Genomic DNA, 15,901 nt, shown 5'->3' on the forward strand with positions numbered 1-15,901 from the left:
ATTGCTTGCATTTATCCCTCTACATCATGTCATCTTGCCTAATGCATTACTCTGTTCTTATGAACTTAATACTCTAGATGCATGCTGGATAGCGGTCGATGTGTGGAGTAATAGTAGTAGATGCAGAATCGTTTCGGTCTACTTGTTGCGGACGTGATGCCTATATACATGATCATGCCTAGATATCTATACCTATACTAATTACAGACTCCGAAGAAATTACCACATTAATTAGATTTTACGGACCGTTCATCTGGTGGGACTGAGTTATTACGGTGTAGATTAACCCACATATTCTATCAATTACTATACCAAAGAAGAAAAAAATAGGCAAAGAATCGCATGAAGCAGTTTAGATCTAAAGCAACAAGAAAAAAAAGAGAGATATGGAATAGCATCGAATGGTTTAGATACGCAATTGTTTACATAAAAAAGAAAAAAAGTTGAGCCATAGGATCGCACATGCCCGTACAAGGAGTTTGGAAGGAACCGTCATGCGCATGCCTTCCATCAATAAAAATATTGAAACTAGAATACCACCATGGCCAATGGATTTTCCTTGCTAGGTCCCGTGTAGACGTGCAATCAAGCCCTAAAAATCTACTATTACGTATAGAGACTCGGAAGCCTCTTCAATCGGCCAAGGAAAAAAATTGCTCCACGGTCTTTTGCTCTTCCCGTGACAAAACAACTAGAAGCAAATTTTACTCCATGTATCCCTATCAATCTGGACAACAAATTCACGCCGCCACCATCGGTTCTCTTTTTGTTTTCCCAGCACGTTGCCCCACCTCCATCCATCCTTGAGGCCGCCGGTCGCGCCATGACGACGGCACAACAAAATCTCGCCGATGATTTCCACCACACAAAGCGCTATGGCCGATCTGCAGCATGGCATCGTTGCAGGACGGATCCCAGCCTCATCCGCTCCTCTAATTTTGCCATGTTCTTGATCTAGGGGACCGTCGTCCCTGAGCATGGCGTTGTTGTAGGACAGATCCCAGCCTTACCTGCACCTCTAATTCTACTATGTTCTTGATCTAGGAGACCATCGTCCCAGCCGCATAGGAGTTGGACGTGTTGTTGACTAAGTTCCTTGCATGTACACGGGAGCATGGGTGATGGTGGTACTCCTTGGCACATGGGGTAGTGGTCCTGAAGGCCAGATGCAAGTCGTTATGCTCATAGTCTCACAAACAACGCAAAGCCACACAGGTACATATGTCGTTCCTTCAATAGGCCCTTCTATTTCTTTTGATCACTCTAAGGCATGTAATCTCTACATATTTGTAACTTTGATTCATCTTTTCCTTTTTTAGGTACTTATCACCCTGGAGGAGACATTATATATTTAATTAGTGTGCACTGTAAATACCTACGAGTTGTTCTTCTCCTATCCCCTGAATTTTATAATCACTTTTCTATTTGGTCTCAAACCAATATTTGATTTCTTTTCATCCAGGATTTTTCTGCCATGTGCCATGTCTTGGATTTCACATAGATGAACAAGAGTCAATTCTTGAGCGAGATGCCCAGCTGCAGGTGGTTGTTTGACCAGTTGTGAGATGTTTCATAAGGCACCTAATGGATGTTTGTGTTGTTCGCATGTTCCACTGTATATCCAGGTCGTATGGTCGAGAGCCGAGAAAGAGGCAGTAGGATGGTTGGTCCAACCTTATTGAGAAAATTCTGAGCATGTGATCATTGTCCAGATTTCCCTCGCTTAACAATTATCACCATCGTCTGCACTAGGTTAGTGAGAAGCTTCCTTTTGGAAATTTCCTCTTCTAGCTTTGTGACTTTAAAAAAATGAGAATGATAGATTATACAATTTCTATTTCTTTGAGAGTAAATTGGCATACAAGGACACCCTTGATGTACTGTTTTCTTTTATTTTTCTTACTGAAGTCAGGAATTGTGGTACCTTATTTAAGTGGTTTGGATAGAAGACGTTATGTGTCCTGGGCACTAGAGTGGAAAGCATTGCTTCTCTTTTCATGTCTTTTAGAGCAGTGGAGCCTGCCCCGAAAGAGGAGAAGGTGTGCCATGTTGAGATGGTGCCTTAATCCATTAAAATTCAATGTTTGGTTCTGAATTTTGTTTGAACTTAATTAGAACTAGGCTGTGCTGATGTTTTCCACTTCAAGTATTAAAGAGGTACGAATTTCTTGTTGTTTTGTGAGGCTTCGTCGTCCAGCTCATTGTACCCAATAACGAGTGTGTCAAGTAGAATAGTTTCTGATGCTGCTGGATTAACACATAAATCTGTTGGTTTCATCTCTTTGATAGCATGAGGAGCCTATATAGTATTATCAAGCGCTTTTGTTAGATCAATTGTTGTTCAGTACTTCCAATTCGTTGTCTTATTTTATCTCTTTGTTGTGTTCCCCGTAAGGAAATCTCCAGTATATTTGCATGGATTGTCTGACAAAAAGTCAACCAGTGATCTATGGTTGGATGTTCGCCGTAGTCACCAGCCGACCAGCGTCGATCAATCAACACCCGCAACTGCATCGTTCATACAAGGTCAGGACTCATATAGGTATGTAAAGGCACATGTACGTCCAACTGTAAGTACGCAAAGACACATAATTAGCAGTTTTATATAATCAGGGTTTTGCTGAGGTTGTTCAAGCCGTCCATAAATTTCCTCTTAGTCGTTCTGTTAATTACCACTGCTGCCTTCAATTGAGACTGCACCATATCTGCCAGGAATCCATGTCGTTACAATGTCTCCTTAATTTCTCTCCTCCCCTTCCAGCATATATGGGTGATGTCCCACACAAAGTTGTTGCTTGCACTATGTCGTGGCCAAGGGTGAATACACCACATGGTGAGGATCAATGCCTTATGAGCTATGATTTCCTATTTAATGTTAGATATGAAACATATCCCGTGTTTTAGTAATTATAGCTTTGTCTCTGTACTATAGATGAATAATAGAATTAATAATTTCTCTAACTTGAGTTGTAACTGAAAAATGCCTGCCTATGATTATCAGTAGTTGTACAAGGACAATGCTCATCCACTGATGGGTTTTCCTTACTATAATTTGTATTATTGGCTGCCGCAGAATATGGTAATGGAATGATTCTACCGTGTTACAGCTCTCTATATATAACCAAGCAAACAAGAGAAACTTATATAAAAAGGAAAATCCGGGGCACTCATCCGGGCCTAACATGGAAGTAAATTTGAAACTTTCGTCCATCATCGATGTTGTGCATATATACTAGATGAAGAATACAATGAGTATCTACATTCCAAATTTAAATTTTACACATGCTCAAATATGTGATTCAGGTGCAAATAGTTATATGTAACGATGTTTGCCATAATGTTCAACATAATCTTTCTAGAAGTTACCCTACAGGGCATAAACAGGCCCCATGTTGTATCAATTCTTAGTTTCTTATAATCTCACTTGAATAAGGTATCTTCTTGAATTACCAACTGTTTTTCGTTACCCAATTAATTTGAAGTGTCAACCATATGAATTATATGGGATATTCTTATTTTTTTCCTAGATTGAGTTTTCAAGGGAAACAATTGTTTATAATTATGGAAAACAAAAGAATTTGCTAATTTTGCCATATGCTAAGGTCTAAGCAAGTAGGCAATAACTAGCAGACTTTGCATATTACTGAAATGAGACAAATAATACTCACTCTAATCCATATTAATTGTCATTGACTCATGTTTTCTTTCCTCATGTTTAAGAACTTATATCAGATTACCTCACCACAAACTATTTTTAGCTGTACAGGCACATACGATTGCTGGTTGCAGCCAACTAACAGATTTGCGAAAGTACATTCCTACAAAATGTCATGTTTCAAATCCTCGAGGATTCAGTAGATGGGTCATTCATATCTGATTTCATAAAACACATTATTAGCTGATAATATATATATATATGTAATTCATATATATATATATATATTCAAATGGGATATTAATTAATAAGGCCGTGCAACGCACGGGTTGAGGACTAGTTCCCATAATTATGCACTTTTCTATCAATTGCTCGACAGTAATTTGTTCACCCACCGTAATACTTATGCTATCTTCAGAGAAGCCACTAGCGAAACCTATGGCCCCCAGGTCTATTCTCCTTTATATTAATCTCCCGTCAACAAGCTATTTATGGCACCGTTTATTTTGCAATCTTTACTTTCAATTTATATCATAAAAATACCAAAAATATTTATCTTATTATTATTATCTCTATCAGATCTCACTCTCGTAAGTGACCGTGAAGGGATTGACAACCCCTTTATCGCGTTGGTTGCAAGGTTCTTATTTGTTTGTGTAGGTACGAGGGATTTGCGTGTAGTCTCCTACTGGATTGATACCTTGGTTCTCAAAAACTGAGGGAAATACTTACGCTACTTTGCTGCATCACCCTTTCCTCTTAAAGGGAAAACCAACGCGGTGCTCAAGAGGTAGCAATATGCTAACTACAACAACCGAACAATCAAATAACTTTAAAAGAGGCATATGCTAGCTATAACAGGCTTAACAGCAAGCAAATATATGCATTCCTATCGGTATGTTTAAAACTAAATTGATGAAATGTACTACACAGTAAATAATTGCACATATAGAGCATCACATTGTGAACAACTGAAATAAACAAGGCATACTGCAAACAACCAGATATAGCAACTAAATCTGGACATATTCTCACTACACTACAAAAGGGACTCGACAAAACAAATCATGGGTTTCCCCCTGTGAAGAGGCACGGCAAAACAAATCATGGGTTTCCTCACTTGTCGCAGATGGGCTCGTTCCCGTGGGAAGACCAAAAACCCTGGATGCGCTCCATGTTGTCACAGATGGGCTCCTTCCCCTTGGAAGAGCATGACTATAGGGTGCCCTCCCTGATGTCGCAGATGGGTGCTTTCCCCATGGAAGAGCAGGTGGGCTCTTTCCCCTTGGAAGAGCCAGAGAGGGTGCCCTCCTCGTGGTCGCCATCTATGAGGTCTTACTTGGAAGCTGTGGATCCCGAGCCAGCTTGCAGAACGTGTCCTTCAGAAATGACAAAAGGGACTCGATGGCGATGTAGAATGGCAAATTGTTGACAGCGAGAGAGAGGAGATCAGCAGCGGGGCCATGGATGAGATCGACGGCGGTTGAACCCGAGGGGTTGGGGTGGGCCACTTAACTTGTGACATAGCACGCCTCAGGCCATCGTTGTCGATGACCTCGATGTCGTAGCCGGTGGACGAGACATGCCCGTGATACATCTCCAACATATCTACTTTTCCAAACACTTTTGACCTTGTTTTGGACTCTAACTTGCATGATTTGAATGGAACTAACCCGGACTAATGTTGTTTTCAACAGAATTGCCATGGTGTTATTTGTCGGATTTCGGGTTCCGGCAGACCCTTGAGGTTCGAACACTAGGGTGCGCGTGGAGATTTCGCCTTCTACCTACCTGCACCCCTCCGCCTCGCTAAGATCTAAGCTATGGAAAGAACAGCACAAGAGACACAGGGGTTATACTGCTTCGGGCCACCGTTGTGGTGTAATACCCTACTCCAGTGTGTGGTGTGGTGGATTGCCTCTTGGGCTGATGATGATGAACAATACAAGGAAGAACAGCCTCGCGAGGGTCTGTTCTTGGATGGGGGGATGAACTGCTAGGAGGAGTTCAGTCGCCCTTCTCTCTCTCTCTCTTCTCGATTCTCTCTCCGATCTCGATCCTAGCTAGTTTCTCTCTTGGCTTCTAGATTCTCCCTTCTTGATTCCGATCTCGATCCCTCTCCGATTTCGATCCTTCTACCCTGTGGGTGGCTAGTCCTATTTATAGGCAAAGGCCCTGGGCCTCTTCCCAAATATTGAGCGGGAAGGGCGCCAACAATTGGCCATTTTGAAGGGGAACATCTGGTACACTTATCCTGACTAAAGTTGGTCCTCGCCTGCCAAAGGCTCTGGTGGTGACGCTGGCTTGGGCTCCACAATGACTTCCTCCCTGCCGTTGGACTGGTCTTGGTCTCGTTGCACCGAAACGGGTGCCTTTGCTTGATGCTCTCGCCTGCGCTTGCTCCCTTTGCACCAAAGAGGAAAGGAGGACACTGCGCGGGCTGGCGCCCGCCTGGCACCCTTGGTCGCCATGGCTTGCGTCACGGGCACCTCGTGAGGTACCCCGCCGTGATCTCTCCGCCTCCTCGCGAGCCAGCCTGACGAGGCCGTGCCTGAGGAAGCTCCGTGTCGTCCGCCCCGCGAGGCTTGGCCCCTCGCGAGGGTCTTGGGTCTGTGTTGATGAAGATGGGCCGTGCTGAGCCCCCCTCGAGCCACGCCGCAGGCCGCAGGCAGGCAAGTCTGGGGACCCCCATTCCCAGAACGCCGACAGTAGCCCCCGGGCCCAAGGCGCGCCCGGACTTGGCCGTGCAGGGAGGCGGAAGGGCAAGAGCGAAGCGCCGCGGGCCCTAACAGCCCGCGGCCTTGGGCGCCGCGTGGCGGTTGACTGGACGTGGGCGCCTCAGCAACCGCGTGAATTGATAAGGGAGCGGCATCTGCCTAGGCTTTGCTTTTTTTTTTGCTTTCTCCGGTTGCTGCTCAGATCCCCTTTCTTGCGCCTCTCCTTCCTACCTCCAAAATTTCTAGATCTACTCCAACCACGTGACCTAGGAAGCCATGGCGCCTCGTCAGTCCCCGGCCAGAGCTTGGTACTCGTCTGCCCTGGACTTGTCAAACGTGTCAGAGGCGAGCCTCGCCCGGTTGCACCGGATGGCGGCGGCGTAGGGCATCGACGGGGCGAAGGTGTTCAAGGCCGGCTCTGCCACCCCTGAGGGCCAAGGGAGCACCTTCTATCCGTTCTTTGTAAGCGCCATTGCTGCTGGCCTGGTGCCTCCCTTCTCCGAGTTCTTCTTCTCTGTCCTCCGCCATTATAAGCTACAGGCTCTGCATCTCCACCCCAACTCCGTCCTTCTCCTGGCAATCTTCGCCTATTACTGCGAGGCTCACGTAGGGGTGCAGCCCTCAGTGGCCTTGCTGCGCCACTACTTCTACCTCCGGACCTCTCGCGGTCCTGCTTCCGCGTGCGCGAGCTTCATCGCGTACGGTGGCGCCATTGCCATTTCAAACCCCGGGAAAAGGATTGAGGGCTTCAGGAGCAAGTGGGTCTTGGCAGATGCTGGGCGCATCCACCCTCGGCTGATCTTGCCCACGGAGCAACCCATGAGCTCCAGCGATTGGGGTCGAGCGGAGCTCGCGGACCCCCGCGTGAAGCTGGTGTTGGAGAAGATGGACGTGGATCTGAGGCCGGCCAACATGGCGGCGACGAAGCTGACCGTCGCGTTGCTGCTGAGGGAATTCCTGGAGCACCAGCTGGCTTCGCTTCGGCAGTACTCACTTCTGATGTGGAGGCCCCATCCGAGCCCCGCGGCCTTGGCCGATGAAGATCTGGCTGCGGTCCTCCAATCTCTGGTCGGGGGCGATGTGGCGAGGTTGGAGGGCACTCCTACACCCTTGTTCCTCCGAGACGACAGGGAGCAGGTAGTGGAGTCCATGCCCGTCTTCAACGGGGATGGGCCCGTGCCCATGGAAACTCCCGGGGAATCGGTGGACGTGTCCTCCGACGACTCTAGCGAAGAGGAGGAAGGAGGGGAGTGGGAAAAAGGGCCTGACTCCGAGGCGACTGACGGAGAGTCGAGGGCTCCCCTCCCCTGGCGCAGGTCCCGCGCTCTCCGCCTCTTTCTGAGCGATGACGACGAGGATGATGACGAGCAGGGCGGCGGGAGCTTGCTCCCGATCCCGAAGAAGGACAGGACCGGGCTGATCTCCCACGGGTCTGCCCCGGCCCCGAGGCGGACCACAGACGCGCCTTCCGCTCCCGAGCTTCCCAAGGTTGACCTTTCCAGCCGACTTTTAGGCTTCAAATTTGGCCAGAGGCTGCCTGAGCTTACTGGCGACGACCCGTAAGCGCTTGATTCTTGTCTTTATTTCTTGTTCTGCTGCTGAGGCTTGACGTCCACATCTCTTGGACAGGTTGGCGCCCGCAGCAAAGAAGCCGAAGGGAGCTCCTGAGGTTCCATCCGTGGCAGCGCCTCTGCCCGCGAAGGAGGGTGACCGTGATGCACGGGCTTCTCCTGCCCGGTCGTCCTCGCGAGGCTTGGCTGAGCCGGCTGGGGCGAGCTCAGCCCCCATGGCCCAAGTGACTCTCGAGGTGCCTTTGCCCGCTGCCGCCTCTACATCCGTTGGGGCGCAGCAGGCTCCGCCTCAGGATGTTGTGGTCGCGCTGCCGCCTTCTCCTCCTACTCCACCGACTGCTGTCTCTCCGACTCCTCCTGCTATTCTCGATCGTGCTGCTGCTGAGCTGGACCAGCTGCGGCAGGATCTTCTTGGCGCCGACCCTCGCTTGGTGGCCGGGCGCTTGGAGCTCGCTTCAGGATGGATTCGCTCCGACGCTTCAATTCGGGCAGCGCTGGTCCAGGCCTCGACGGCTTGCGATGAGGAGAGGCAGGCTGTCCTTGAGGCGAAGGCTGCTCGTGACACAGCCTTGGGGGAGGTGGTCGATGTCCGTGGTCGCTGCAAGGCGCTGGAGGACGAGCTGCAAGGCCTGCGGGACCAGCTCGCGAAAGAGGCCCGCCTTCTCCAAGAGCAGGAAGAAGGCGTGAAGGCTCGCGAGGCGGTCGTCAAGGAGAGGGAGGTCAAGCTCAGGAGGCGCCGTGACCGCCTAGGCGCGCTGGAGCAGGAGTTGGGGGCGAGGAAGGTCGAGCTGGACGACAAGGCCCAGGTTCTTGCTGAGGACCGCATGGCCTTCGCGGAGATGGAGGTGAAGGCTCGCTCCTCGCTGAGGACGCTTTACGACAGCGGCCTGGAGAGCCCGCTGGCTGGCGCCGAGGACGGCCCCGCCAAGCTGCTTCCCTTCCTGGTTTGCGCTCTTGAAGATGTCTCCCTTGGCCTTGGCCCCATGGCCGAGGCCGAGGCGCGTGTCCTGTCTTTTGCAGCGTTGACGCGGGTCCTCACCCACATCTACCTTCGCGATCCCGGCGTCGACCTCGACAGCCTGCTGGAGCCAGTAAGCGGCGAGCGTGCTGCTGCCGCTACCGAGGCCGTGAAGGATCGCGCGGAGGCTCTGCTGGGGAAGTTCCGGGCCTTCAGCACCAAGCCGAAGCAAGGCGCTGCCGACCCCGCTGCTCCATGAGGTGAACCCACTCCGCGCTGCTCCACCGCCAACAAGTGACTCCGTTGTGGCTCCTATCCCGCCTTTAATTCCTGCACATGTATCATGCCTCGGGGAGGCGTTTAAACTTGCGTTTGGCATTGAGATAACAGTGTGGACTATAATATTTGCTTTTGAATTCCTTGAAATTTGTGCTTTTCCTTCCTACTTGCTTGTGTTCTATGCCGGTAGAGCCCGGGCCCGCGCATACCTCAGCCGCCGTTAGCCCCGACCGGAAACCAGGACGGGACCAAGGAGTGAGGGGCTACGTGACAAGTTAGGCTCCTGAGTCGCGATGCTCAGGAGTCCCCCTTGGCGCACGAACAGCAAGTAGGGAGGTGTGATTTGGGTGGATCTACCGTTCTACGTCTGCAGAGCCCGGCCGCGCGCATACCTCAACCGCCGTTAGCCTTTCGGAACTAAGGAGTGAGGGGCTACGTGACCAGTTAGGCTCCTGAGTCGTGATGCTCAGGAGTCCCCCTTGACGCTCAAACGGCCTTCGTACCTTGGCTCCGCTCGGGGAGAGACGCGCGACGAAGCAGGGCCGGGGGGGCCTGGCTGGGTGGCATGCATCTGGGCGTGACCCAGGCGCAGCCCCCGTGCCCAGCCCCCTCGCGCGGCACTCCCGAGGGGAGGCATTACGATGAGGCTAGACACTGAGCTCTGGGCTCCCTGAGGTTGATGCGGCCCGGGGGCCGCCCTCAGTTGTTTATCACCAGCGCGGAGCATAGCGCTTCCGTATGTGTACGGACATAGCCGCTCCTTGGCAGTGTCGTCAGCCAGCACGGAGCATGGTGCTTCCAGTGGTACGTGGGAGGGGGCTCCCCTCCGGGAGGAGCCCCCGGGGCGTGTACAGCCCCGCCCTGACACGTGGCTAGCACGGTAGGGCCTAGCGAGGTGTATCTGGGCACCCGTGAGCTAGCGCGGGACTCACGGGGCCCTACCTCTAGGCGGGTTGCGCCTGGCACTGGGCCTTATCTTGTGATGTGTCCCTGCAAATTTGGTTAGATGCCGGCACTCTACGTCTTCGAGTCCCGGCCCTTGAGCTGGTCTCAGCCGTCGCTGGTATGCCAGGTCGCGATGCCGTGGACAAGGCCAGAGGGTGAGGGCTGGAGAGCCAGTAAGAGCCCTGAGTCGCGATGCTCAGGTACCCCCCCTTTAACATGCAAGTGGTCGGCATGGAGAAGAAGAGGTGCCGTGGACAGGCATCAAATAATCAAGCATGGTGGGTCGAATGCATAGCCGGAAATAAACGCAAAAGGGATACATGCCGCTGGGTCTGGCCCGAGCGACTTGGGGATGATGCAGCCCGTGGGGCGCCCCCAACAAAGTAAGCTAACAACATGAAACAAAAGGGATACATGCCGCAGGGACGGACCCACGCGGCCTGGGAATAATGCAGCGCTGGGGGGCGCTCCCAGCTGGAAATGAAACTTGAAAGATGTCACCTGATGATGTTGAGGACGAAGGAGTGTTGGTGTAGCAGACTCGGTGGGCTGCGGAAGCCGATCCTCACGAGCCCCCAGGCCCAGGGGCCTCGGGAGGCTCCGGAGGTGCTGGTGGCTCCTCGCGGACCATCTCCATCTCCGCCAGGGCTGCGGAATGCCTGGCCTCTTGAGCCTCCAGGATACCCCTCATGAGGCGCTGGTACGTGGCAGCCGCGTTCGGCAAGCCGTAAGGCATGCGAACGTAGCTGTGGGGTGGACCTTCGCAGCGCCCCACTCGCGAGGGCCAGAGGCGCTCCAGAGAGGCGACTCGATTGAGCCCTGGTATGTCAATGCTGACGCGCAGCCCACCATCCTCGCCTGGATGGGGAGCCACAGCTGGTAGGCGGCGGCCGCCTTTCATGACTCTTGACTCCTGTAGCTCCTGAATGGCCTTGCTAACGAACTCCTGAGGGTCTGGCTCTCCTTGCCTTACTCCTTCTCGAGGGAAACGTGCTTCGAAACATGCCTCCATGTGGTGCCCAAGCGCCTCCCTCGTGACCTTAGCCAGGTCGGTGGCCCTCCAGGGGAGAGCCCCCGAGCCCTGCCTGAGGAGGGCGCCGGGCGTGCTTTCCTATGCGATCAAAGGAGGTTCCCCCTGGGCAGGTGTGGGCCCTGAGGGGCCTGCCTCCTGAGGGGCAGGGCCGGACGATGTCTTCTTCTTCTTGGGGGTGGTCCCGGGAAGCCTCCTGCTTCCGCGATCCGGGTCTTCCAGTGACGCGGCCTGAAAGGCTCGTTCCAGGGAACACACTGCGTCCTTCTCTTCACCGGGCACCGTGATGACTCCGCCACTTCCTGGCATCTTGAGGACGTTGTAGCCATGGTGAGTTACGGCCATGAACTTGGCCAGCGCTGGGTACCCAAGGATGGCATTGTACGGCAGGCGAATGTGAGCGACGTCAAAGTCGATGAGCTCGGTGCGGTAGTTGTCGCGTGCCTCGAAGGTGACAGGGAGGCAGACCTGCCCAATCGGGACCGCGGAGCCGTCTGTGACTTCGGAGAAAGGCTTGGTTGGCTGAAGCTGGCTGTAGGGCACTTGGAGATTGTTGAATGTTTCCATGGACAGGACGTTGATCCCTGCCCCGCCATCGATGAGGGTCCTGGTGACCACCATGTTGCTGATGATTGGGGAACAAAGCATCAGGAGGACTCGGGCTGCAGCCACACACTTGAGCTGATCTGCTGAGCTGAACGTGATGGCGCATGCCGACCACCTGAGAGGGCGCGTGGCTTCGAGCTTGGGGAGGACTGCATTCACTTCGCGGGCGAACTGCTTGAAGATGCGTTGAGAGGCTGGGGCTTGAGCCCCCCCAGGATGCAGGCGATCGCGCGCGGCTCCTGGAAGCCCCCAGCCCCCTCGTCCTGATGGCGGTCCTCGTTTCTCCTTGGCTGCGGCGGCAGCGGAGGGAGGCCTGCGTTGCCTTGCGGGCAATCCTCGCGAGGCTGATCCCTCCAGTCTCCCTCGCGAGGCGGGTCTTGCCAGCGATCCTCGCGAGGTTGATCGCCACCCTTGGCGCGAGCCGCGGTCTTCCCAGCGTCCTGCGTTCCTTCCTCCTCCTCGACTGTAGCCCCGGTCACCGCGGTCGGGACGACGGCCGATCCTTCCTTCTCGCATAGCTCGGAGCTCTTGACATTCGTTGGTGTTGTGGGTGTGGAGGTCGTGGTACACACAGTACCGAGTGCCCTTGGAAGATTCGGGCTGATCTCTACCCCGCTTGGTGTCTGGTTCTGCCGCGAGCATGGCAGCCCCCTTGCGCTTCACATCCTTGGCCTTGGGCTTCTTCTCTTCTGCGTCTGCGGAAGGTAGATTGAGGAGGGAGAGATGCCCTTCCTCAGCCCTGGCGCACTTGGTTGCCAAGTTGAACAACTCCAAGGAAGTGCACAGGTCTTCATGCATCGCCAACTCCTCCTTCATCTTGACATCGCGCACGCCGTCGGAGAAGGCTGAGATGATGGCCTCCTCGGTCACCTTGGGAATCTTGAGGCGTGCGTTGTTGAAGCGCTGGATGTACTTCTGCAGGGTCTCTCCGGGTTGTTGCTTGATGCGGCGCATGTCGCTCACGGCGGGTGGCCGGTCATGAGTACCTTGGAAGTTGGCGATGAAGCGGGTGCGCATCTCGTCCCAGGAGGAGATCGTGCCTGGAGCTAGGTTCAGGAGCCAGGTGCGGGCCCCGTCCTTGAGCGCCATGGGAAACCAATTCGCCATGACCTTCTCATCTCCGTTGGCAGCTTCGATGCCCAGCTCATTGAGCTGGAGGAACTCCGCAGGGCCGGCCGTGCCGTCATAACGAGGAGGCAGGTCTGGCTTGAACTTGCTGGGCCACGCGACGCTGCGTAGCTCGGTGGTGAAGGCATGGCAGCCTGCTGTGGCCACGGGAGGCCTTGGGTGACGGAGAGCTTGGTCTTGCATGTCCCCACGCGCTGCAGCTGGGAGCAGCGCGGGGTCTTGACATTCGGGAGCAGGAGCATGGTCGCGACGTGCTGGAGCAGGGAGCGCCCGGGCAGCTTCTTGCGGGCGAGGGACTTCTTGGCAGCTCTGCTCTTGCCGCGCTGGCACCTGACGGAGCGGGTTCCGCCCAGGGGCCACGCGCCTTGGAGCCATGGCGCCTTCTTGAGGAGGAGGCGGCTGCGGCGCCGCCGGAGCTTCGTCGCCCGCGCAGGGCGGGGTGCGGTGCAGCGGAACGGACGTCACAGGAGAGCCCCCTGCGGCGCGGACGAGCTCGGCGATGCGATCGAGCCATTCTTCGTAGACGTCGTCGATGGGACGGTAGCGCAGGAGCTCGTTTGCCGCGATGAGCGCAGCTCGAGCCTCCATGGGTGCGCGGAGCGCGCGGGACGAAGAACCAGCTGGGGTGAGCGAGGGAGTAGCGGTGCGGCCGTCTTGCCGCACGGACGGATGCTGAGACAACGCTTGCTGCTCGTCCCCCGCCGGGCCGGTGGCGGCGTTGACGGCAGGTGATGGGGAACGGCGAGGACGCCCGCCGACAGGAGCCGTCTGGGCGATGCGGGAAGCGAGAGCGGCCCGGCGCTCGGCGCGGGCCCGACGAGCGTCAGACATGGACACGATGGTCGGAGGAGAACGGGGTGGTGGAAGACGAATTCCGGCGCACCCCTACCTGGCGCGCCAAATGTCGGATTTCGGGTTCCGGCAAACCCTTGAGGTTCGAACACTGGGGTGCGCGCGGATATTTCGCCTTCTACCTACCTGCACCCCTCTGCCTCGCTAAGATCTAAGCTATGGAAAGAACAGCACAAGAGACACAGGGTTTATACTGGTTCGGGCCACCGTTGTGGTGTAATACCCTACTCCAGTGTGTGGTGTGGTGGATTGCCTCTTGGGCTGATGATGATGAACAATACAAGGAAGAATAGCCTCGCGAGGGTCTGTTCTTGGCTGGGGGGATGAACTGCTAGGAGGAGTTCAGTCGCCCTTCTCTCTCTCTCTCTCTCTCTCTCTCTCTTCTCGATTCTCTCTCCGATCTTGATCCTAGCTAGTTTCTCTCTTGGCTTCTAGATTCTCCCTTCTTGATTCCAATCTCGATCCCTCTCCGATTTCGATCCTTCTACCCTGTGGGTGGCTAATCCTATTTATAGGCAAAGGCCCTGGGCCTCTTCCCAAATATTCAGCGGGAAGGGCGCCAACAATTGGCCATTTTGAAGGGGAACATCTAGTACACTTATCCTGACTAAAGTTGGTCCTTGCCTGCCAAAGGCTCTGGTGGTGACGCTGGCTTGGGCTCCACAATGACTTCCTCCCCGCCGTTGGACTGGTCTTGGTCTCGTTGCACCTAAACGGGTGCCTTTGCTTGATGCTCTCGCCTGCGCTTGCTCCCTTTGCACCAAAGAGGAAAGGAGGACATTGTGCGGGCTGGCGCCCGCCTGGCACCCTTGGTCATCATGGCTTGCGTCAAGGGCACCTTGTGAGGTACCCCGCCTTGATCTCTCCGCCTCCTCGCGGGCCAGCCTGACGAGGCCGTCCCTGAGGAAGCTCCGTGTCGTCCGCCCCGCGAGGCTTGGCCCCTCGCGAGGGTCTTGGGTCTGTGTTGATGAAGATGGGCCGTGCTGAGCCCCCCCTCGAGCCACGCCGTAGGCCGCAGGCAGGCAAGTCTGGGGACCCCCATTCCCAGAACGCCGACATTATTCTTGTGCAGAAATAAAAGTTCTCGGAATGACCTGAAAATCAATGGAGACACGTTTTGGAATTAATAAAAAAATCTAGCGAAAGAATCAACACCAGGGGGCCCATACTCTGTCCATGAGGGTGCAGGGCAGCGCCCCCTGGGGTGCGCCCCCTGCCTCGTGGGTCCCCATGAGGCTCCACCAACGTCAACTCCAACTCTATATATTCACATTCGGAGAGAGAAAAAGCAGAGAGAAGGATTCATCGCGTTTTACGATACGGAGCCGCCACCAAGCCCTAATCTCTCTCGGGAGGGCTGATCTGGAGTCCGTTCGGGGCTCTGGAGAGGGGAATCCGTCACCATCGTCATCATCAACCTTCCTCCATCACCAATTTCATGATGCTCACCGCCGTGCGTGAGTAATTCCATCGTAGGCTTGCTAGACGGTGATGGGTTGGAAGAGATTTATCATGTAATCGAGTTAGTTTTGTTAGGGTTTGATCCCTAGTATCCATTATGTTCTAAGATTGATGTTGCTATGACTTTGCTATGCTTAATGCTTGTCACTAGGTCCCGAGTGCCATGATTTCAGATCTGAACCTATTATGTTTTCACGAATATATGTGAGTTCTTGATCCTATTTTGCAAGTCAATAGTCACCTACTATGTGCTATGATCCGGTAACCCCGAAGTGACAATAATCGGGACCACTCCTGATGATGACCATAGTTTCAGGAGTTCATCTATTCACTAAGTGTTAATGCTTTGTTCCGGTACTCTATTAAAAGGAGGCCTTAATATCCCTTAGTTTCCAATAGGACCCCGCTACCACGGGAGGGTAGGACCAAAGATTTCATGCAAGTTCTTTTCCATAAGCACATATGACTATATTCGGAATACATGCCTACATTACATTGATGAACTGGAGCTAGTTCGGTGTCACCCTATGTTATAACTATTCCATGAGGAATTGCATCCGACATAATTATCCATCACTGATCCATTGCCTACGAGCTTTTCACATATTGATCTTTGCTTAGTTACTTTTATGTTTCCACTATTACAATCACTACAAAAACTACTACTGTTACTTTTGCCACCGTTACCGCTACTTCCAT

The 15,901-nt window shown here is 53.6% G+C and overlaps 1 long non-coding RNA gene across 1 annotated transcript; it reads left to right on the forward strand.

Moving 5' to 3' along the window:
- Window positions 1-921: 921 nt before the first annotated feature.
- LOC147990293 (uncharacterized) lies at window positions 922-2,815 on the forward strand. The gene is made up of 3 exons (XR_015605242.1): window positions 922-1,215; window positions 1,463-1,752; window positions 2,407-2,815. It is a non-coding gene; the product is annotated as an uncharacterized LOC147990293 (long non-coding RNA).
- The last annotated feature ends 13,086 nt before the right edge of the window (window positions 2,816-15,901 follow it).

The sequence above is a fragment of the Triticum urartu genome, chromosome 1A, assembly GCF_056163025.1.
Source record: "Triticum urartu cultivar PI428250 chromosome 1A, HENAU_Tu73, whole genome shotgun sequence".
Classification (NCBI taxonomy): Eukaryota; Viridiplantae; Streptophyta; class Magnoliopsida; order Poales; family Poaceae; genus Triticum; species Triticum urartu.